Source organism: Nycticebus coucang, chromosome 11, assembly GCF_027406575.1.
Source record: "Nycticebus coucang isolate mNycCou1 chromosome 11, mNycCou1.pri, whole genome shotgun sequence".
NCBI lineage: Eukaryota > Metazoa > Chordata > Mammalia > Primates > Lorisidae > Nycticebus > Nycticebus coucang.
Genome location: NC_069790.1, coordinates 18,196,275 through 18,220,839, shown reverse-complemented (window position 1 = coordinate 18,220,839; position 24,565 = coordinate 18,196,275). Strand labels below are relative to the sequence as shown.

At 36.3% G+C, this 24,565-nt stretch overlaps 1 protein-coding gene and 1 long non-coding RNA gene across 9 annotated transcripts in view; one reads left to right on the top strand and one right to left on the bottom strand.

Moving 5' to 3' along the window:
- Positions 1-3,308: 3,308 nt before the first annotated feature.
- On the bottom strand, positions 3,309-17,287 carry LOC128598840 (uncharacterized). 2 transcript variants are annotated; one of them, XR_008383715.1, is made up of 4 exons: positions 17,180-17,287; positions 6,541-6,648; positions 4,214-4,265; positions 3,309-3,802 (listed from the first exon to the last, which is right to left on the bottom strand). It is a non-coding gene; the product is annotated as an uncharacterized LOC128598840 (long non-coding RNA). The 2 variants fall into 2 exon arrangements; XR_008383716.1 differs by having other exon boundaries at positions 17,211-17,284.
- Positions 17,288-17,336: 49 nt separating this feature from the next.
- STARD3NL (STARD3 N-terminal like) overlaps positions 17,337-24,565 on the top strand; it is a 44,960-nt gene continuing 37,731 nt past the window's right edge. For 2 of the 7 annotated variants that reach the window (XM_053609634.1, XM_053609636.1), the window contains exons 1-2: positions 17,429-17,504; positions 19,370-19,580. The gene's annotated coding sequence lies outside the window, so the exon portion shown is untranslated. Of the gene's footprint in view, positions 17,505-17,666; positions 17,807-19,330; positions 19,581-24,565 lie in introns of those variants that run through there. The other 5 variants (XM_053609637.1, XM_053609633.1, XM_053609632.1 and 2 more) reach the window with 5 other exon arrangements.

Genomic DNA, 24,565 nt, shown 5'->3' with positions numbered 1-24,565 from the left:
GAAGAATATTTTATAATGATGAAAGAGTCAATTCATCAGAGAGCTATCATAATAATAAATAAATATACACTTAGTGTCAGAGCTCCCAAATCCCAAATATATGAAGAAAATATCAATCTAATTGAATGGAGAAATACGCTAAAATACAACAATAGTAGGAGGCTTCAGTACTCTGTTTTAATAGTGGATAAAACAACAGACAGATAAATAAGGACACAGAGGACTTGAACAACACTAAAGGTCAATTGGACCTAACAGACATATACACTCTATCTAATATCAGAATATACATTTTTCTCAACTTTGCATGAAAAATTCTCCAGAACTGATCATATGTTAAGCTATAAATAAGTCTTAACAAATTTAAAAAGATTAAAAGCATAACAAGTATCATTTATGACCACATAAAACTAGAAAACAATAGCAAGAAAGAAAACTGGAAAGTTTACAAATATGTAGAAATTAAACAAAGTCACAGAAAAAATTATAAGGGAATTTAGAAAACATATTGGGACAAGTGTAAATGAAAACAGGACATACCAAAACTTATGAAGGGTCATGAAAAGGGCATTTACAGTGGTAAATGCATACCATAGGAAAGAAGAAAAATCTCAAATTAGCAATCTAAATTTACAACTCAAGGAACTGTAAAAATAATAATAAATTAAACTCAAAGTTAGCAGAGGAAAGAAATAATAAAGATTAGAAAAGAAGTAAATGAAATATATAATAGAAACCCAACAGAAAAAAAAAAAAAAGGGCTAGTTATTTTTTTAAGATCAACAAATTATATAAACCCTTAGCCAGACTAAGAAAAAACAGAGAAAACTCAAATAAATAAATCAAATGAAAGAGGAAAGATTACAGCTGTTGCAACAGAAATAAAAAAAGATCATAAAAAATTGCTATGAACAATTACATGACATCAAATTGGAAATCCTACAGAAAATGGAGAAATTCCTAGAAACATACAACATACAAATACTGAATAATGAAGAAATAAAAACTTTGACAAGTTTTATAATCAGTAAGGATATTAAATCAGTAATCAAATGCCCCCCCCCACAAAAAGTGCAAGATGAATCGGCAAATTTAAAGGACAATAACATTAATACTCCTCTAACACTTCCAAAATATTGAAAACGAGGGAACACTTCAAAACTCATTTCATGAGAAACATTACTCTGATATGAAAACCAAAGATACTACAAAAGAGAAAAATTCAGACTAATATTATTAATGAATAGTAATGTAATAATTCTAAATAAAAATATTAGCAATGTGAATTCAATAATACATTTAAAAATCATACACCATGACCAAGTGGAATTCATTTCTAGAATACAAAGATGTCCTAATATATGAAAATCAATCAATGTAAATAAAATACCACATTAACAGAATAAGGACAAAAACTACATAATCATCTCAACTGATGAAGAAAAGGCATTCAGCAGAATTCAATACATCATCATGACAAAAACACACAAGAAAGTGGGAATAGAATGAAAATGAATCAACATAATGAAGGCCATTTATGAGAAGCCCACAGCTAATATCACAGTAGTAAAAAGCTGAAAGCTTTTCCTCTAAGATCACCTTGCAAATGCAAACAATGTAAACTAATCATGTGTATCCTCATATTAATTAGAGATAAATATTAAAAAAGAATTTAAAAACTAAAAGTTTTAATTATAATTTAATAAAAAAGAAGTAAGTCGGGCGGCGCCTGTGGCTCAAAGGAGTAGGGCACTGGACCCATATGCTGGAGGTGGTGAGTTCAAACCCAGCCCTGGCCATAAACTGCAAAAAAAAAAAAAAAAAAGAAGTAAGTCAAGGATTCTCACTGTCTCCACTTCTATTCAACATAGTACTGGTAGTTCTAGCCAAAAAAATTATACAAGAAAAAGGCATCCAAATTAAAAAGATAGAACCAAAACTACTTCTGTTTATAGATGACATAATTTTAGATGTAGAAATCCCTAAAGAGTCCACAAAAACTTGTTGGAACTAGTACCTACAAAACTACAAAGCATTGCTAAAAGAAATTAATTGGCAGAGACAAAAAAATGAAAAGATATTTGTTTGTAGATTGGAAGACTTAATACTGCTAAAATGTCTCCACTACCCAATGCAATGTACAGATTCATTGTGATCTTTACAAAAAATAGCAATGATTTTTTTTCAGAAATAACAAAAACCATATTAAAATACATATGGAGTATCAAAGGACTCCAAATAGCCAAAATTATCTTGAAAAGAACAAAGTTGGAGGCCTCAAACGTCTTGATTACAAAGCTACAGTAATCAAAATTGTGATACAGCATAAGGAAAGACATGGACCAATGGAACAGAATAGAGGGCCCAGAAATGAACCCTTGGTCAAATGATCTTGGATAAGCATATCATGGTGCTCCAAAATTGGGTATCAACACACAAAAGAACAAAGACCTTTATGGTACTCAGTACCTAAAAAAATAACTAAAAATGGGCTGAAGACTTAAACATAATTCCTAAACCTGGAATAAATCATAGGGGAAAAGCTTCGTGATATTAAATTTTGTAATGATTTATTGGTATGACACCAAAACCACAGAAGGAAAAGCAAAAATAGGCAAATGGGATTACAGCAAGCTTAAAAACTTCTGTGTATTAAAAGAAGCAATCAAAAAAGTAAAAAGGAAATCTGCAGAGTGGAAGAAAAGGTTTTCAAATCATATATTTGATAAGGGGCCAATATCCAGAATATATACTTAAGTCCTTCATGTATTATGAATATATACGGACCACCCACAACAACAAAATTAGCAACCACCAAAAAACAAAAAATCCTGAAATAATTTGATTTAAAAATGGGGAAAGAATTTGTATAGATATTGCTCCAAATTGCCAAGAAACATATGAAAAGATGTTCAACATCATTAATCATTAGAGAAATGTAAGAAAAAAAATCACAATAAATATCTCCAAAAAAAAAAAAATAAACAAAATAAACCAGAAGAAAACAAGCATTGTCACGATGTGAATTGGAACCCTTGTACTCTATTGATAGGAATGTATAATTGTGCAACTTCCATGAAAAACAGTATGAAATTCCTTTAAAAAATAAAATAGAATTGCATATGGTCCATAATCCCTCTTCTGGGCATATATCCAAAATAATTGAAAGTAGGAGCTTGAAGAGACATTTACACACTCATTTCATTGCAGCCTTATTCACAATAGCCAAGAGATGGTAACAATAAAAAATCTCCATTACAGGAAGAATGGATAAAAATAGAAATGGTATAAACATAAATGGAATGCTGTTCAGGTTTAAAAAAAGAAAAAAAAATCTCATTACATTCCACCACACAGATGAACCTTGAAGACTTCATACTAAATAAAATGAGCAGACTGATTCTGTGTGGTTGCATGTATTTGAGGTTATCTAAAGTAGTCAAATTTACAGAAGGAGTGAGTAGAACGGTGGCTGGCAGGAGGTAAGGGAATGGAGAAATGGGGAGTTTGTACAACATGTATAGTTTTAGTTTGCAAGATGAAGAAATTCCAGAGATCAGCTGTACATCAATTTGAATATAGTTAAGACTACTGAACTGTATACTTAAAATGGTTAAGGGGTTAAATTTTATATTGTTTTTTAAACCATGTTAAACAAAACCAAATACCCTGGCCCAAAAACTACAAAGCCATCTTACAAAATTACTTTCACATTAATATCTTTCATACCTGCATCCACCTCATCTCTCTTCTCCATTCTCCACTCCTCCAATTCCTGCTACAGTGCTGTCCAAAAGCACTGCTAGAGAGTGGGGAAGGAAGCTGGTTAGAAAGAGGAAAGAAACAGCAGCCTTTTATCAACAGCAAGGTGTCGTCTACAAAGAAAGGGTTCAGCTATGAGAAAGAGGATGCCTTTCCTTTGAGAGGAGATTGAAATGCTGATCAATATAGAAAGACTAGACATTCTAATTTCTAGTATAGGACTGTAGTCTACAACTTAGAACTAGGAATAAGCAGAACAGTCAATAGACGTGCCCAGTTTTAATCCAATGGCCAACCGAGAAATCCCTACTAATCCTGTTTAAAGAAACAATACGAAGCAAAAAATAAATATTTTTCAAATTATATCCAATATATTTTACCTGTTAGGGGACTGATTTCAATTGATAATATATATAATGTTAATAAAGGGAAAAAGTTGGAAAGACTGTACCCTAAATGGTTAGCAACAGTCATCTTTGGGGAGGGATTATAAAAAGGTGTGCCTGAAAAAGATTTTTGCTCTTATTCATTATACATCTATGTAAGGAGCATGCATTCATACTTCACTTATATAATTGACAGGTATTTAAAGTCAAAAGTTGAAATTACCATATTATGCAGGTTTATTTCATATAAGTAATGGGGCTGCCTAAATAATGTCCACTTTGCTATAGCCAGATATTAGTGAGCCTCTTGGGAAAGAAACTTTCTTTGAAATTGTTGAAACCTAGCATTGATAATAGAAGTGGGTTTGAAAGCTGTGTTTTCTAAATTTTTCTTTTTTCTAACAAAAAGAGGAGGAAGGAAGGGAGGGAAGTAAATACAATTTCTTTTTCCCTAAAATTTTAAACAGACTAAATTTTTCAACAAATAAAAAAAAATCCTCAACAAATCTATCCATTGCTGCTTATAATGAGTTCACCAAGAATGAATACTGATCATTATAATGTTGTCTATATTATTTTTCTCTTTCTAAAAAAGCAACTTTACAGACAGCATAATTGTATGGATAAACTTTTATATCAGCAGTGCTGCCAAAAGTTAAGCATTACAAACAATGGTTTTACTTGAATTCCTTTTTTAACACAGAAAGACATCAGGTTACAGATGCTTACAAAAACACTAATAAGACAATAAGTCAAAAAAGCAATGTGGATAAGTTTCCTTGAAAATAATTAATGATAATGGTAAACATTGCTTTCCTGGATATTCTACCATTATTTTGGCACTTGCTTACACATTACCACTAGAATCTTGAGGAGCATCTTTCTGCCAACATAAACATTGTGTGAAAACTTTACAAACATAGCTGGGAAGAATAGACAAATGACCCCTGTATGACTTCTTGGCAGCACTGCAAGCCAGAAACCTAATTTGACATGTGGAATTGGTGGTTTGACCAGCCTTGGCTAACACCAGGTCCACATGTAAGGGAGAAGCAGTGGCTCCCTCCCCAGGTCACCAGCTCAGTCTCATGTGTGGTGAGTCACAGTGGCAAAGGGTGCCTCTTTCCTGGCTGTCTTGACTCACTCAGGGGAGCAGGAGAGGATTCTCATCGGAGCTATGGTTCTGTGTTACAAGGGTGACCACAGTGAGCTAAACAACTTTACCAAAATGCAACCAAATCCCTTAAGGAAGGCAAGAACAGGATGGAAATGACCATATTCACTGAAGGTTTGTGTTGGCAAAGTTCTATTAAGTTCTAACATTAGTTCGGGGCTCATAAATATTTACTCTTGTATTTTCCACTTCTGTTCATTAAATTGCATTTTCAATATGTTCTATGGGAATTTATATTCCATACACTAGCATTCCAAGCCTACCTGGATGAGAAGGAACTGTGTCAATTTGCCTCAAAGACTGTAACTCTTCGAGTAATAAAGATACTGCCCTTCCCAATAGCCATCCGCTTCTGAATTCCCCTCCAGGATGGAAGTGTTTTTCTTTTTTTAAGTTGAAACCACCAATCCCAGGTTTTTAATGTTTAAATTTACATAATAGCCATCATTTTATGAAAACTAAATTGTCATTTACACCAGTGAATGTCTAAATTACTAAAAGGGTTGCTCACCCCTTCTAGTCAAATCCCCAAAAATATTTTAGTTGCAAATTAATAAAAACAATGGGCATACAAGAAAAATGTTGGAACAAAATGCATTAGTCTCTCCTTTTATCATCTAACCAACCACAGGCCCTCTCAGAATCTAAAGTGATTTACAAGCTTAGAATATTCAGATGGGTAGCTCATGCCTATAATCTTAGCACTCTGGGAGGCCAAAGAGGGAGAATTGCTTGAGTTCAGGAGTTTAAGACCAGCCTTTGTAAGAGCAAGATAGCATCACAACTAAAAATAGAAAAATTAGCTGGGTGTTGTGGTGGGCACCTGTAGTCCTAGCTACTCAAGAGGCTGAGGCAAGAGGATTTCTCAAGCCACAGAGTTTGAGGTGGCTGTGAGCTACAATGATGCATGCTCCTCTACCCAGGGTGACAGAGTATGACTCTATCTCAAAAAAAAAGAAAAAGAAAAAGAAAAGTAAGAAAGAAAGAAAGAAAAAAAGAATAGAAGAATATTTAGAGACCTACAGTTTCATGTACCAGTCAACCAAGGTTGAATGAATGGTAGTTTCAATGCTATTCACACATTGCTGCCTCCATTTCTTTTCCTACAAGGCTTGTCTTTTTCCATCTTGTATTTGCTTTCTAAATATTCCCACATTTATGTCACACTGTTAGGATTTCTAGTCTGTGTTCTCTTTATTTTTCTTCTATGTCACTTACCACTGGATTTAAAATCTTTATCACTTCATTCTTCAAACACCCTTTTTCTATCACTCATGACTCTTCTCTGTTTCTTCTAGTATAGGACTGTAGTCTACAACTCATAAACTAGGAGTAAGCAGAACAGTCAATACATGTGCCCAGTTTTAATCCAATGGCCAACAGAGAAATTCCCTACTAATCCTATTTAAAGAAACAATACGAAGTAAAAATAAGTGTTTTTCAAATTATATCCAATATATTTTACCTTTTAGGGGACTGATTTCAAATGTTAATGTATATAATGTTAATAAAGGGGAAAAGTGTCTAATAAAGGAACAGTGTCTAAGTGTCCTTTGGTCTTCTCAGCTTTTTCCTAGTCTTTAAATTAAGATATGCCCAGGATTCTACCCTGGCTTCTCTTCCCTCTAAGTTTCATCCTCTATACCCATGCACCTGATGATGTCTCTCCTGAACTCTCCAAGTTTATAATCTATAATTTTGGACACATGCATACAGATGAACCACACCTATTTCAGATATTAAACGTTCAAGAGCAAGTTTGTAGTTCAACTCCAATGCAACCCAGTTTCCTCCTGCATTATTAAAGTTCTTTAGCCAATCGCCCATTCCTCGTGCCTTTATTTTTCCAAATAAAGTCATTTGTCACCTCTTGTCAATTCTACTTCTTCAACGGCTTACATATTTACCACTTCCGTTCCACCCCACTCTCATGTGACTGATTTCCATTATAAATGCATCTCTTGCAAGATCCAGGCTTTCATCACATCTCACATGAATTAGTGAGCACTACAAAGTGTAGATTTGATGGGAGCATTGTATTTACATGAGCATTATAAAATGACATGTACAATTGCATCATTATTCAACAAATTATTTCTAAGCACCAGCTCTAGGGCACAAAAAAATGGGAAGTAAGAGGAGGAGTGGCACATGAATTGGGAATATAGTGGAAAACTTTCCCTAGTAATTTCAATTTTTACACTGACACAAGTGAAACATTGCAAATGTTTCGTGTAATTTAGATAGTTCTTTCATATTTGCAATAGATATAGGTCTCTGCTCTACCTTAGCAGTTGGGTAAAGGAAAGAAACCTCTTCTGAACATTTTTCTTCTTAGGGTAGTCGGGTGATTGAATTAGTATTTTTTAATTGAGTGGAAATTTACTTAACATGTAATAAACCATTTTAATGTGAACATTTCCAGGTAGTTTTTATTTAGTACATTTTAAATGCGGTACAACCACCACTGCTAACTAATTCCAAAATATTTTGATCCCCCGAAAGAAGACCTCTTATCCCATAAACAATTGGTCCCATCCTCCCTGTATTTCTGGTCCCTAATAAGCACCAGTGTTTATTCTGTCTCTGTGGCTTTATTATGGATACCTTATATAAATGGTTTCATGCAATAGGTGACCCTCTGCATCTGGCTTTTTTTACTTTGCATAATGTTTTCAAGGTTCACCCATATTGTATCATGTTTCAATACTTCATTTATTTTTATAGCTAAACATAATCTATTCTCTATACATACATTCTGCTTGTTCATTAATCTGTTGATAGGTATTTGGGGCCGGGTGTGGTGGCTCACACTTGTAATCCTAGCACTCTGGGAGGTGGAGGTGGGTGGATTGCTTGAGTTCAGGAGTTTCAGATCAGCCTGAGCAAGAGTGAGACCCCCATCTCTACTAAAAATAGAAAAACTATCCAGGCATTGTAGTGGGCATTTGTAGTCCTAGCTACTCAGGAGGCTGAGGCAATAGGCTCTCTTGAACCCAAGAGTTTGAGGTTGCTTTAAGCTAGGACACAATGGCACTCTACCCAGGGTGACAGAGTGAGACTCTGTCTGAAAAAAAAAAAAAAAAGAAAAGAAAAGAAAAAGAAAAAAAGGTACTTGGGATGTATTTACCTTTTGGCTATTATGAATGCTGCTGCTATGATCATACATGTACATATACTTGTTTGGGTACCTGTTTTTAATTCTTTGGGGTATATACCTGAGAGTGAAAATGATAGGCTATATTGAAATTCAATTAAACTTTGTGATAAATTATCAAACTCCTTACCACAGTGGCCTTCCATTTTACATTCTTACTAGCAGTGCACAAGGGTTCCAATTCTTTTTCTTTTTCTTTTAGAGTGTGTGAAAGGGTACTTCATCATAGTTTTCATTTTCATTTCTTTAATTACTAATAGTTTTGAGCATATTTTCATGTATTATTTGGCCATCTGCATATTTTCTTTAAAGAACTATTAAATTATTTTCGTTATTTTTTAGCTGGGTTGTTGGATATTAAACCCTTACCAGAATGTTTAGAAATATTTTCTCCCATTCTTTAGGTTGTTTTCTCATTTTCTTGATAATGTCTTTTGATGCACAAAAGTTTTTAATTTTGATGAGTTCAGTTAATATATTTTTATTGTTGTTTGTGATTTTACCTAAGATAAATATCTAAGAATATTATAGATCATATTCTAAGATAATATCTAAGAATCCATTGCCAAGACCAAGAATTTACTAAGATTTACCCCTATGTTTTCTTCAATAGTTTATGATTTTGGCTCTTATATTTAGGCCCTTGGCCTATTTTGAGTTAATTTTCTAATACAGAGTAAGGTCGGGGTGCAGTTCTATTCTTTTGTTTATGTATATCCCAGGATCATTATTGAAGAGACTATTGATGCCATATTGAAAGTCAACTGGGCATAGTTGTGTGGGTTTTTTTCCAGGACTTTCACTTCTATTTCACTGAATAGTATGTTCTTTATGCCATGCTTTTCTTATTATAATTTTGTTGTAAGGTGGAAAGTCAGAAAATATAAACTTTCTGACTTTGCTTTGGCTAGAGGGAGCCCCTTGCATTTCTATATAAATTTGAAGATTAGTTTTTCCCTTTCTGTAAAAAGGCTGTTGAAATTTTAGGTTGTTGAAATTTTGATAGAGATTTTACTGACTCTGTGGATGGTGTTAAAAGAAAAAAACTTTTGACGAATTAAATTTAACAGAGCTTCAGCAAAGGATAATTCACAAATTGGGCAACACTTACACCAGAAGAGGTTCGTAATTCTGCTCTACAATGTGAGCAGTGAATATTTATAGAGCGAACATAGATGTAAAGTACAGAAATTGCTTGATTGATTAGAAATTAGGCATTTGACTTATTAAGACATGGTCTGATCATCTGGCTGCTGGTGATTTGTTGAGACCTTGCTATCTGTTAAAAAAAGTAGATTCTAAGTGAGGTTTCCGCTTGTTTATGTATCAGGTTAGGTTGCAATTCATTATGTAGGAACTCAAATTAGGAGACATTCTCAAGCCAACACCTTCATGTTTATTTAACAATGACTGTGAGAAGTACTGCCATCTTAACTATAGTAAGTCTTCAAACCCATGAATATAAGATGTCATTTCATTTATTTAAGACTTTTACAATTTCTTCAGCAATTTTTTTTCAGTATATAGGTCATTCATCTGATTGGCCAAATTCATTCCTAGGTATTTATTTATTTTTGTGGTGCTTTTAAAAATGACATTTTTTTCTTAATTTCCTTTTCAGAATGTTCATAACTGGTATATATTAATAAAACACAACTGAGTGTTGTGTGTTGATCTTATACCTGCAACTTTGCTAAATTATTAGAACAAGTTATTTTTTAAAGAGTTTTCAAATTTCCTAGATACAGGATCACACCAACCATAAATATAGTTTTACTTCTAATTTGTACGCATTTTATTTCTTTTTCTTGCCTAACTACTCTGATTAGAAATTCCAGCACAACGTTGAAGAGCACTGGTGAAAGGGGCCATGCTTATCCTTTTTCCTGATGCTAAGGGGGAAAAGGTTTCTGTATTTCACTATTGAGTATGATATTAAGTGGGGGTTTAGAAGTTTCCTTTTCTCGTGCTTTTAATCACGAAAAGGTATTGGACTTTTTGAAATGCTTTTCTGTGTCAATTGCAATGATCGTGCAGTTCATTTCCTTCACTCTATTGTTGTAATGGAAGGATTCATTGAGTTTCTTAGGTTGGGACACCCTTGTATTCCTTTGATAAATACCACTTGGACATAGTGCATAATCTTTTAATATGATCTTAGATTTAATTGCCAGTGTTTTATTGAGGATTTTGAATCTATATAATAAAGGATATTGGTCTGTAGTTGTCTTTTCTTGGGTGTCTTTATCTGGCTTTGGTATCAGAGTAACGCCAGTCTCACAGAATCAGGAAGTTTGAGAATGATTGGTGTTAATTTTTTAAATATCTGGTAGAATTCCCAGTAAAGCCATCTGGTCCTGGAGTTTTCTATTTACTGGGGGGGGGGGGCGGGGGAGGGAAGGGGTGTGCTATTGTTTTTGCTGTTGTTTAAAATAACTAATTTGATCTCTCTGTTATAGAACTGTTCATATTTTCTAGAGCCAGTTTTGGTAATTTTGTGTTTCTAAGAGTTTCTCCTTATCATTTAAATTATTTAATTGGTAAGCAGACAATTGTTCATTATATATTCTCATAATTGTTTCTATTTCTGTAAGGTTGGTATAATGTCCCATTTTCATTTCTGACTTTATTTATTTGAATCTTCTTTCTCTTATTCTTTGTTAAATTTGGAAAATTTGGAACCCTTCACCTTCTAACATTCTTTTTGTCTCTTTTTCTCTGTCTTCTCCTTGTGGGACTTCTGTGTATGTATTTTGATACCCTTGTTGATGTTCCATACTTCCCTTAGGTTTGCTCATTTTCCATTATAGTCATTTTTTTCTATAAGACTGAATAATTCCAGTTTTCCTATTTTCAAGTTCACTGATTCTTCAACATGCTAAAACCTTCTGTTGAAATCTTCAACTGAATTTATTTTAATTATTGTACTTTTAAGCTAAAGTTTTCCTGTTTGGTTCTTTTGGATTATTTTCAATAGACTCTCACTCTGTTTCTCAGGCTAAAGTACAGTGGTGACATCATACCTTACTGCAACCTCAAACTTCTGGGCTCTAGCACCCCCTACACACACACCTCAACCTCCTGAGTAGCGAGGACTGCAGGTGTACACTATTACACCTGGCTAATTTTTATATTTTTGGGTAGGGACAGAGCCGTGCTGTGTAGCTCAGGCTGGTCCCAAACTCCTGGCCTCAGATGAACCTCCTGCCCCTACCTCCCATATTTGGTTCCTTTTTTACAATTTTTATCTCCTTATTGATATTCTCTAATTTTTGTTTTATTTTTATTTCTTTCAGAAATGAGATCACACAGGCTGGAGTGCAGTGCTGCAATCATAGCTCACTGCAGCCTAAACTCCTAGCCTAAGAGATCCTTTTGCCTCAGCCTCCTGTATCACTGGGATTGCGGCCATGAGCCACTGTGCCCTGCTGATATTTTCTTTATCTTCACATATCATTCTCCTAGTATCCTTTAGTTTTTTTTTTGTTGTTGTTGTTTTGTTTTGGTCCAGGATTTCCTTTAGATCTTGGAGCACATGTAAGATAGTCGATTTAAAGCTTTATCTTATATGGGGTGGTGCCTGTGGCTCCAGGAGTAGGGCACCAGCCCCATATACCAGTGGTGGTAGGTTCGAACCCGGCCCCAGTCAAGAAAAAAAAAAAAATCTATGTCTTGTATGTCCAATATCTGAGCTTCCTCAGTGATGTTTTCCCTATGAATGGGCCATATTTTTCTGTTTAATTGATTTGTTCTTGAATTATTAGGCATTTTGAATCTTATGACGTAATAATTCTCAAAATCAGATTCTTTTCTGTTCCTAGGGTTTGCTTCTGTTGCTTCTTGAGAACTACAGTCAGTTGTTTAGTGACTTTTTCAAGGTGTTTATGAAAGGATTTGAAGAGTGGTTTATTTTAAATCTCTGTTTGATTATCTCTGTGGTCAACCAGTGACCTGACAGAGAATTTGTTCCCTGAAGTAACCCTCACCCCCAACAAAACACAAATGAAAAAAGAAATACATACTACTCTCCTGGACTTTGCAGTTTGACTCTGATCTGGAGAATTCCTTCAATGCTAATCTATGTGTAGCCTCTGAAGTTTCTGTCCCACTAGCCTCTATTCTATTAGTGTTTGGCAGAGACTTTCTACAATACCTAGGAGCAAATAAATAAATAAATAAACCAAAGAAACAACAATGTCAACAAGAACATAGAAAAAAAAACAAACCCTCTCCTGGTGGGTGTACTCCATCTTTTGTGCTCCTTCTATGACACATAGAAGGCGGTCGATTTACAGGTCTAAAGGCTGCCATCGCCTTTACTTCCTGTTTTCATTAAGCTTAGAGATTAGCCAGGGTGAAAGCTTAGGGTCTTCTCAGTTCTTTTCTGATCATATATCCTGTCCTGAACATGACTGTGGCTTTTCAAATTCTCCAATATAGACAGGTGCTTTTGCATGCCCTAATTTAAAAAGAACAACAATCCTCCTCCCCCCCCCCAAAAAAAAGAAACCCTTTTCACTCAACATTTCCTCCTTGCTTTTCATGCTATTTTCGCTCCTCAACCATAATACTTAGCCCTAGGATAATTACTGTTATTTATTAGTCTTACAGTACTTTTGAGGAATGTCCACTACTGTTCAATTCTGAAATCCAAGTTAGGCAAAACAAAGACATGCACCTTTCATCAGTTCTCAGATAGTGATGAGATAGGTTGGAGCAGAAAAACAAAATTCTTTGCAAGTAAAACCTACTCTATCCCTTCCCAACTCAAGGACCAGAACCACATACTGAAAACATGGATTGTTATCTTCAGGATTACTACAGAGCCTTAGTAGGGACTGGTTAAGAGTAAGGAAAAATGCCCTAAAACTTCGCTACCATTTTAAAGTTGCTTTTATTCTTGGTTCAGCATTTGTTTGGTTCCTATAAACCTCTGCCTGCTTTCCAGAGTTCTGACTAAGTTTATTCTAACAGCCTGACAGTTTCTGCTTAATATTTCAATGTTTCTGTGAATGGACACATTTGAAGTAGCAACTCTGCCATTTTCACCAACATTGCTTCAAACATTTCTTATCACTTCACAGCATTAGAGTACAAGACACTAAATTAATATTATTCAGACTCACCAATATGTTCAATCCATTCTAGGCTATATTGACTATTTGGTATTTAGACCTTCATACCATAAATAACCATAGTGCTAGATAAAATTTGAAACAATGGTATCTGAGAGTCTCCAGAGGAGCCAGGAGAAATAGCTTACATATCTCATTTTGTTTAGACTAGGGATTTTTGTCACTAGCAGACTTGCTCTAAAAGTTAAAAAATAGTTTTAACTTAATGACTAAGTTTATTCTAACAGCCTGACAGTTTCTGCTTAATATTTCAATGTTTCTGTGAATGGACAGGCATTTGAAGTAGCAACTCTGCCATTTTCACCAACATTGCTTCAAACATTTCTTACCACTTCACAGCATTAGAGTACAAGACACTAAATTAATATTATTCAGACTCACCAATATGTTCAATCCATTCTAGGCTATATTGACTATTTGGTATTTAGACCTTCATACCATAAATAACCATAGTGCTAGATAAAATTTGAAACAATGGTATCTGAGAGTCTCCAGAGGAGCCAGGAGAAATAGCTTACATATCTCATTTTGTTTAGACTAGGGATTTTTGTCACTAGCAGACTTGCTCTAAAAGTTAAAAAATAGTGAAATAATTTCAGATGTAATCCTAGAAATGTAAGAAGTAATAGAAAGCAAAGGAAAGCATAGATATAAGGATAAATCTAAATAAATATTGTCAATATGGAATATTTTGCTGGGTGTAAAAAAACAAGTAAAACACATGACAACACATAAAGGAGGTGAGTACATAAAGTTTAAATATTCTTAAGTTCTTTCATTGTGTAGAAACCAGAAAATGTATTAACTTATAGTAAATTCTAATAAAAGATTAATTTTCTAATGAAAAGGTGAGCCTTTAGAGAGCAGAGAGAGGGAAGGAGGTGGGGGAATGGGGTCTCAGTGTGTGACACATCTTGTACCCTCAATGAATCCCCAACAATAAAAATAAAAAGGTGAGCCACATAGTAAAATAGAGAAATCACAACTCATATGCCTGACAAAAGACTCGTATCTAGAATACCTATTCAAAATCAACAAGAAAAAGATAATTAAAGTATGGGCCAACGACTTGAACAGGTAGGTCACAACAGAGAATATCCAAATGGCACATATATATACAAAAAGGTGCTAAATTCAGTTTGTCATTGGTGAATGCTAATTAACCCTACAATATGATAGTCCTAAATATTGACCAGAATGTATAAGAATTAAAAAAAAAAGAAAAAGGAACATAAAACTATTGACAGAAAAACTACATTCTGCTGAAATACTTTTAAAAGATTTATTCTGAGCCAATATGAATGACCATGGCTTGGAAAACATAGTCTCAAGAGGTCCTGAAAAAAGGTGTGTAAGGTGGCTGGGTTCCAGTTTGGTTTTATACATTTCACAGAATCAGGAATAACAGATAAAACCATAAATCAATACTTGGAAGTTATACATTGGGATAGCCTGAAAGGTGGAACATTTTGAAGTGGGAGCTTACAAGTCATAAACGAGTTCTAGGGATTCTTTAGTTGGCAGTTGGTTAAAAGAGTTAAGCTTTGTCTAAAGACTTGGAATCAGTAGAAAGGAATGCTTGAGTTAAGAGTTTCTTCTACCTGTCATGTAATGCTATACCAGAATCAGGTTGAAAAGTAAGCCACATTATACTGGATTAATAAAAAAATCTGTTTAATAAGACAGGTTTGTAAGGTGTGACTCACCAGCCTTCTATAAAGGAATTTTGGCAAGAGAAAAACAAGGTTAAAGTTGAGTCCTCGAAATTGAATGTAGGTGAAGATGTGGAGACACCAAAATTTCATTCTTTGAGTGGGTGTGTAAATTAGTACAACCAAGGAAACTATTTGGCAGTGCTTACTAATGTTAAATAAATGTGTACTCTGTAACACAGTGATACTCTTAGTAATACACCAAAATCAAATGTGTAACTACACGCATTGTAAGACAGAAGAAGATTCATAACGGCATCCTTTTTGTCTCAAACTTTAAATAACCTATTATCAAGCAAAAGTAGAATAAGAAAATTTTGGAATTACATGCAAAAATTAAAAATAACGCAATACTACATTCTTTAATATGGATAAATCTTATCAATATAATACAAAGCAAAAAGAGCCACAAAAGAGTACCTACTCTATGTGGCTATTTATAAATGTTCCAAAGTGGGCAAAAGTAATTTGGTAGTAGGATTCAGAATAGTCACTATCTGTGTGTGAGGGGTATAATGACTAAAATCAAGCTTGAGCAAAGTTTCTATATTGCTGGCAAATATTTAAAATTTTTGTATGGGACGTAGTTACAAAAGTTTGTTCACTTTGTCACCAAGATATACATTTAAGATTATTACATTTCTTTTGCATATGCATTATCCTTTAACATTTTTTCACGCTCATCAATTTAGAACAATTTAAAAAATTATGTTTTATCAATTTAGCAAAGATGTTGGAAAAAGATTGGTCAAATACTAGGAGTGGTAATGTAAGTTGTAGCCACTACTTAGGGGAGCAAAGAGTAGAATATACTATGGATTTCAAATGTGCATACTCTATGAGCCAGTATCTTGTCTTGTTGGTGTACTTATGGTAGAAAATACTTGGATGTACAAAAAGACACCTACACATTTATGGTGGCAATGCTTCTAGTAATATTAAGTTTTTAATAACTACATGTCTGAAGGCAGAGGAATGATAAATTAAATTATATATATTTGTTCTGAGGACTACTATGTTGCATTTAAAAAGAACAAGGAAAACCTATGGGTAGACATGCAAAGATCTCAAGTGTTGTGTGTAAAAAATAACATCTACACATGTAAGTGCACAGGAAAATGGAGCCATTATCTAGGGTGTGGGCTTGTAATCAGTGCCTGAAAAATATATTAGCATAATAATCTGTATGTTTAACCTCTTTTTGCATGGAGATTATTTTATATGTAATTTAAAATTAATAATGGCACTTACAAGGACTTGGAAAGAATTATCTAAAAACCCAGCACCACTGGTTGCCTCCAAGAGACGAATTGAGTGAGGGCATGAGGAAGGGTAATAAACAGAATTTTCACAGTACACCCCTCTATACCTTTAAAACTGTTAATGATACAACTGTGGCATTAACTATTGAGAAAAAAAATTAAATTTTAAATAAAATAATTAAAAGATGCCCAACTTCATAGGAAAAAGAGACTACTACTAAGAGATGTTACTTATAAAAGCGTAGAGAAAAGGTCTTCCAAATAGGTGAGGGGAAACTGATAATTCTGAGCGTAGGTGACTCTGGAGCTGAGTCCTGGCATACAAATTTAGGACCATGCCCTATGTTTTCATCCGGAAACCCATTACCGTGATCGTCACTAGCCGGAGACAAAATACCTAGTAAGCCCCTGGAAGAAAACGGAAGGCGCAGAATCGCGCACGAAGAGGAAGCAGACGCTTTTTAAAACAGTGTGACGCAAAACGAGGGAAAGTCCAACCAGCTCCAGGATTTCAAAACCAGAGTCCCAGATTTCTCACCCATTCCTCCTAGCAGCCCAGTCCACCCTTTCTCTCCTCTACGCCTCGCTAACCGGTCAGCAATTGATTGACAGATCTACCGACCAATTGGTTGGTTCCACTGCGAGCGCCCTCAGGAACCGACCGGTCGCTGATACCTCCGCGCGATGCTGACTCTGTGCGTCGACGTCAGCGTGCTGACGTCACGAGTCGTGCCCACGAGGAGGTCCCCGGGCGAAAGGTGCGGGCTGTGGGCCGCGCGTCGCTGCTGGACTCGGCCCCGGGTCCCGCCCCTCGGAGCCCCGCCCCGCCTAGCTCCGCCCCTTCGGCTGGGGAGCGACCACGGAGCCGCAGTCCCCAGGCCGCCCTGGGGCGGCCGGCTGGGAACCTCCGGATGAGGTAGGCTGGGTTTCTCGTCATCCTGTTTGACAGGTTGGAAAACTGTATATCCTGGGGCTGGATGATTTGCCTGGGATTCAAAAGATTGCGGAAGACCAAGGCCTTAGGCCAGGTGTCCTGTTCTGTTTACCGAGCTCTGGGCGAATCTCCAGGGGAGGAGGAGGGGCGAGGCAGGCTGTGCTTATAATCCACACAAAAGTGAAGTTGTAGAATGCTGAGCCCCACCGCTCCCAGGGCGTGGGCAGGGATTCAGGGATGATTGCAGGTTATGATTTCCCAATTCCTCCACCCTGCGGAGCCCGGTGAGTCCCTGGTGTCCAGCCCTGTGCTGGCGCCATTGGCCCTCCACGCTGACCAAGAATGGTGACTGGGGGTTGATGCATGTTTGTCTAGACACAGTCGGTTCTGGGCCTCTTCTGTTCTTCAAAATAAGTCGTATTGAAAACAAAATAAAAATGTAAGCACCAGTCACGAATTTCTGACTGTGGTTTCAGTTCACTGCTTTGCCCACTCGTGGATAGCTTGCCATTTTTTTTAAATCTTAGCAGCGTGCTTACTTTTGATTTAGGGTCAGAAAGGGAATTCTTTTTTTCCCCCACTTAGTTCAAACACAGGTTGACATTGTGGAACTTTTCTTGCTATTCTTTTAATATAATAGTTCACCATGTCATTTGTCCTCTATTTTACAGGTAGAATCACTGAATTCATCACTCGACTCAGTAATAATTTTGATGGTTAGCAAGATAAACAAATTAACAGGTTTATCCTTTAAATGTATTAGTACTAATCCAGTTTGTTATATTTATTTGTTGGGAAGGGTTCTGAAAGATAATTCCCGTATACATCTACATAATTCTCTTTCTAGAAGCAGGATTTCACAAAACAACCGATGGGTATTATTGTTTTTAATGGATTCTGATGATAAGGTGTATTATTTATATTCATGTTCATGAAAACATACACTGTATAATGCATTGTTATGAAGAATATCTCTTTAAAATCTTGCTGTCTCAAATGTATACCTTTTAAAAATGCATTATTATGTTGTGTAAAACTGCATTAAAGAAATGCACTCAAGGTGAGGTAGTTTTAGTAAGGTAAGTCTTTTTACCTTTTACTAAGGTAAGGTAAGTCTCTGAGGACTTACATTCACAATAGAATTGTGATTATTATCATTTGAACTTGTTCATCAGACATTTTATCTTTTGCCTATGTCATGAATTTTTTTAGATGTTGGAGATTGAGTGGTAAACAATTTAGATAAGATTCATGTCCTCAAAGACCTTACATTTTGGTGGAGATAAACATATAAATCAAAAAGACAATTTTATATAGTAATGAATGCTGGAAAAATTCTACAGAGTAAAAACCTTGAGTGTGACTGGAGTGTGAGGAAATTTGGATATGGTAGTCAGAAAAGACTTCCCTAAGAAGGTGAAGATTTGGGTGAGACCTTAATATTTAGATGAGTCAGCCACTGGAAGATTTGCTGGAAGTTTCTAGGCAGATGTCACAGTGCAAAGGAGCAAAAAGAAGAATGAGCTTGGCATGATCCAGGATGAAGGGACTCTGGCAGGGCTGTAACAGTGAACTTAGGGAGAGTGAGGTGGGAGGAAGTGACACTGGAGAGGTGAGCAGGAGGATCATCTGTATCCCATGTGAGAATTGCAGACAGGCAAGGGAAAGATTATTGCATGTGCAATCTTGATATTTTATTGACAGTCAGCTCTAACCACCTTTCTACTTTGTTTTGATTATGAAATCATTGCAGTGATTCATTTATATACATACATATTTTTATTGATCATTATTATTTTTTCCTCCAGGGGTCATCATAATGAAAAAAAATGTTTTCTTTCCTCCAGGACTGTATCCTATGCAGTTTCTTTCCTTTGCATTGTTATAGTATGGGGAGGACTCAAAGCTTGTGGTTATCTTCAGATACCTGCTTTTATCCTGCCTACTTCCAACCATGAATCTGCTCCAGTATTATCTTTAACTGCTTTCCATTTGGAAAGCACTGGCAGTCAGTACCTGCTCTTCTCCAAGCCAAATTCTAGGAAATTGCATTGTCAGGTGGAGTATCATTTTCATTAGCATTTGTATTACTGACCAGGTTCCTAACACCTGCCTTATTTAATACCTGCAGTGTGCCAGGTGTGTTACTACATTCATTCTAATACTTCCAACATGTTGCAGTGGTAAATACTAACACCGTTTCAGTAGTGAAGGAAACTTAGCACTTCAGGTCACTCAGCCAATAGTGATGGAACATGGGTTTGGACTCTCATTAGCCTTACTCTAAAGCCTAATTCATTCCACCCCATCCCACTGCTTCCCTGAGTATAAAACAAATATCTATTGCTTAAAATTATGTTTTATGACATGGCAGTTTTAGAGATCATGTGATTTAGCCCTTTAAGTTTTGAGGTGGGGCTGTGGAAGCCCAGAGAAGGTCAGTGATTTTAAAACATAGCACAGGTAGTGGCCAAACTGGTACCAAATTCTCACCCTGCCAATTTTTAGCATAGTGTGTTTTTAAGCAGTATTTGCTTTACTAAGGTCCCATATCAGTGGATTTCTGTATGTGTCGAAATACAGTATTTAAACATCTTGAATTTATTGTTCATAAGCTCATAAATGGTAATTTTAAAAAGATGAGATGGTGCTTCTTGGGCTGAAATAATTCTTTGCCTTACTTTCTCTTCTCTGACCAATGAGCAAGTATAAACTTTATAGATGAATCTTTTCTTCCTGTTAATTGAAAGCTGTGGTTTAAAAATGCCTCTTTAAAATTTAAATTTTTATTTCAGAAGTGTTTGAAGGAGAGTTGAAAATGTGTTACTATTTTCCTAGCTTTAACCTTTTGATGAGGAGTATGGACTATTGCCTTGAGTGTGCTGGCTCACAGCTTGTGTTAGCAAGTGGAGTTTCTTCCTGTAATTGAGGAAACCCTTGGGTCAGCTTAGTGACGCAACTTCTCTTTCTTAGCAGTGTTATATTTGAAAATTAGTAGACAACATCAGTTTGAGAAATGGGTTAGTATTATTCTAAAATTAAAAATACCTATTAGTTATTTCTAAGATTTGCTTACTTTAGTCTCATGATCAGAATATATGATAGTAACAGATTAATAAATAGCTTAATTTACTTTCTGGATAGTGTTTTGATTCTCCTGTAACTTAATGAAACATTATCTTCGTTAGGCATATTCTAATATTCATGGAATACTACCTCTATTTTTTTTTTTTTTTTTTTTTTGAGTCAGAGTCTCAAGCTGTCTCCCTGGGTAGAGGGCCGTGGCACTGTAGCTCACAGCAACCTCAAACTCTTGCGCTTAAGTGATTCTCTTGCCTCAGCCTCCCAAGTAGCTGGGACTAGTGGCGTCTGCCACAACACCCAGCTATTTTTTGGTTGTAGTTGTCGTTGTTTGGCAGGCCCAGGATGGATTCAAATCCGCCAGCGCCAGTGTATGTGGCTGGTGCCCTAGCTGCTGAGCTACAGGCGCCAAGGCTAATATACTACTTCTTTCTTAAATGTTGAAATAAATTTAGGTAAAAGAGAGCTTTTTCTCTTTAAGCCAGAATATAAGAAATGGATATTTTGATTGAGTATCTCTGTCTTTTACGATTGTTCATGCCAGCCAGGTGTGACAGCTCATACTATAATCCCAGCTGAGGCAAGAGGATTATGTGTTTGAGCCCAGGAGTTGGAAGCTGGAGCAAGCAGTGATTGTACCACTGAACTCCAGCTTGGAGTCTCAGGGAGGGAGACCTCATCTCCCTTTAAGAAAAAGAAAAAGAATGGCACTCTACCCAAGGGCGGTACAGTGAGACTCTGTCTCTACAAAAAAAGAAAAAGAAAGAAAGAAGAAGAAGATTGTTTATGTAACTGATACCCATCTTCTGAAGATCCAGGCCATCATGATTTGACCCCCATATTGTAGAGCCTTCCTTTGCTGGGAGCCCAGTACCCCAAAGTGGACTCCTGCTCTTTGCTTCAAGCTGTCTGGCTGCAGTGCTGTTGCTGTGTTCTGTGTAGAATGCCCTCTAGATGGAAAACTCCACCGGCTAGTCAAAATTCTACCTAGCCTCTAAATCGTTCAAATTCTGTTTTCTTAATAATACATTTCTTGTGTCTTTTTAATGGAAGCCTTTTTTGTAACAACAATTTCAGGAGTCTTTCTCTGTGACATAGTCTACCAATCTTCATATTTCTGATAAAGCACTGTCATATACATGGGTGTTCAAATATGTGTATGTTGACATAAGCTTAAAATACTTGACAACTTGGGTTACAAGTGCACAGTTTTTTGCAGATTGCAGAGCCCTCTAATTTTATTCACACATTTTCTACCTCGTCTTTGAGATGAGTACTATTATGCTTTTTTGGCTTTGGTTCAATAGAATCTCATTTCTGTTTCAGTTAAGGGGTCTTCTGTATTTGCCAAGAGGTCTTCTTGAGAGAAACTCAAATCTTTGTGCTATAAATGATGAGGTCACATTGTTACAAAAAGAAGAAGAATCAATGTTTTCTGTGTTTATAGTGTTGGAAAGTAGTGATTTCCACTTTTTAAGGTTATAGATTAGAAAACGGAGGCCCTGCCGTTTGTGACTTATAGTGCTGGGCTGTGAACCTGGTCAGTACTCCTGGTTCACGGCAGCAGGGGCTCATGACAGACTTTCATTGGTTCTGATGTTATGTGTCAGAATTCCTGGTAGCCTCTTAAAATGGTGTATCAGTACAGTTCAGGCCATTTCCCTTGTCTCACTTGTTTTGTTTGTGAGTTGACCTGGATCTGGAAAATACGTCTGGTTGTGAATCAAGATGTAAGAGTGACCTCTCACTAAGGATCTCTGGCTCTGGGCTGTTTAAGCCTGGACGATCTTCCTGGACAGGCAATGATACGGTATCAGATGTAACAGGCTCTTTAGTTTAAAATCTTTCTCTTCTACTTACTCTCTACTCACCGTTTCCCGAAAAGTGTCTTGGGACTAGTGAGCATCCTGAGTGTATTAAATCTTGAGGAATTGGGCCTAGTAGCGTCTGAGTTGCAGTAATCACAGCTTTCTAGGCCCTGTATTTTTCAGGACGGTACATTTTTCAAGTATCACTCATTATTGCTCAGCGAAGTATTCTTGTTTGCTTTTTGAGGAAAATAAAATTATTCTCATAATTATTATTTTTTTAATTAACCACTAATTGAATTATTGATGTGGAACCACAGAATTTGAGGTACCTGTTTCTATTTGTATGGTGTTAAATTCATCAAAGGTCACACGAGGCTGTGTTCGAATTTTCTTCAGCTGAGGTAGGAGCATTGGCCAGGACTTGGTTTTGGAATTATTGATAATAGTTAATGCTTACGGTGGGCTTCTTTTGGCCGGGAGCTGTCCCAGGAATGCTTCCCGTCAGGATTTCTCATCCTCAGCACTGTTGACATTTTGAGAGGGATAATCCTTGTTGTTAGGACTGTCCTGTGCTTTGTGGGATGTTTAGCAGCATCTCTCACCCTTACCCACGAATTGCCAGTGGCCCCTTCTGTAGTCACGACCCAGGAAAATGTCTCCTGACTTTGGCTCCGTCTTGGGGAAAGCAGGAGCAGGACTCTCCTTGTTCCCCCGACCACCTCACTGGGAATCACTGTTTTGTGTAAACTAATATATTCCTCACAATAACTTTCTGAGGTAAGTTTGTGGTTAGTTTTCCCTGTTTTGCAGAAGAAGAAACTTACAATAGATTGTTAAGTAACTTGTCTAAAGTTACACAACTAGTAAGCAGCGGTACAGGAGGCTGAAACCAGCAGTGCTCTTGGTGAATGGTACCCGGCTGAGACTGGCTGCAATTGTTAGGCCTCCAAAGACCCTACAAACCAGGGGAGGAAGAACAAGTGCTAACAGGGACCATGCAGAAGGGGAAGTGAGGTAGCTGGGCAGCAGAGCCGTGACCTGGGGAGTATTGCCAGAATTGCCAGTTTTTCAAGAGAAGTTAGAAATCCAAATTATATGTTGTAAATGCTCATCTTGTATAATTGGTAGTTGATTTAATGACATTATGCAAGCCAACCAACAAATACTATCACCTCAGTATGGATGCGATTTGGTCCCAGGTCATCTGTTTGCCATTTCCCATCTTTGTGTCCACTACAGCAAGGTGACATGATAGTAACACACTAGTAACACACTAGATAGGGAAGTGTGCATTAATTTGATGGGAGAAAATGAGGTAGATTCTGTGTGGAGGCCAAAAGTGCCTTGCATTGAAACCTATGGATATGAGGATGGGCAGGGTGGGGCTTCTAGACTACTTTGGAATATATGTTATACCTATGGGATAAGACAAGATTTCATTTAGGAAGTGATACTTCAGCTTCCTTGAGCAATGAATAGGGTTCTTACTGCCATTAATAGTTTGGTGGTTGGAGGAAAAGGCATTCCAGCCAGAGAGAGTACTGGGGCAAACCCATATACAAGGGAAATAATGTGAGCACAGTTGGAGCACAGGGGGCGGGGAATGATGTTTTGAGTAGAGGGATGAATGTTTTTGAAGATGAGTGGGACTAAATTGTCGGAGTAATGTAGGTGAGAGACGATTGAGAAATAGTGAAGACTGATGAGAGTAAGGGGATTGAGTTGGTCACCATTGGGAGTGGCAGAGGATGGAGCCAGGAGACTCAAAGCCTTAAATGAGATCTTACTGATTATTATTGGTTAGTTAGTCTTACCTTAAACAGTTTGGTCTTTACTGGCAGTGTATATATATTAATGTTTGTAATTTTAATCATTTTTAATGTTTGATTTTATAATTGCTTATTTCTTTCGTTTAATTATTTGAAAGCACATTCTTCATGAATGGTGCTAGTTTCAAACCTGTATGGAGAACCTTGTCATCTTACTACCATTGTGCTGTTACCTTCCTCTGTACCATGTGCTGCGGCTTGTTCTCATTATAGGACCGTAAAGCACACTACTTTCTGCATATACTAGCGTATAGTCGAAATGAGTCTTATGATTAGTGGTCTTTGCTTAGATGATTCTATTTTCTGAAATACAATTTAGGCT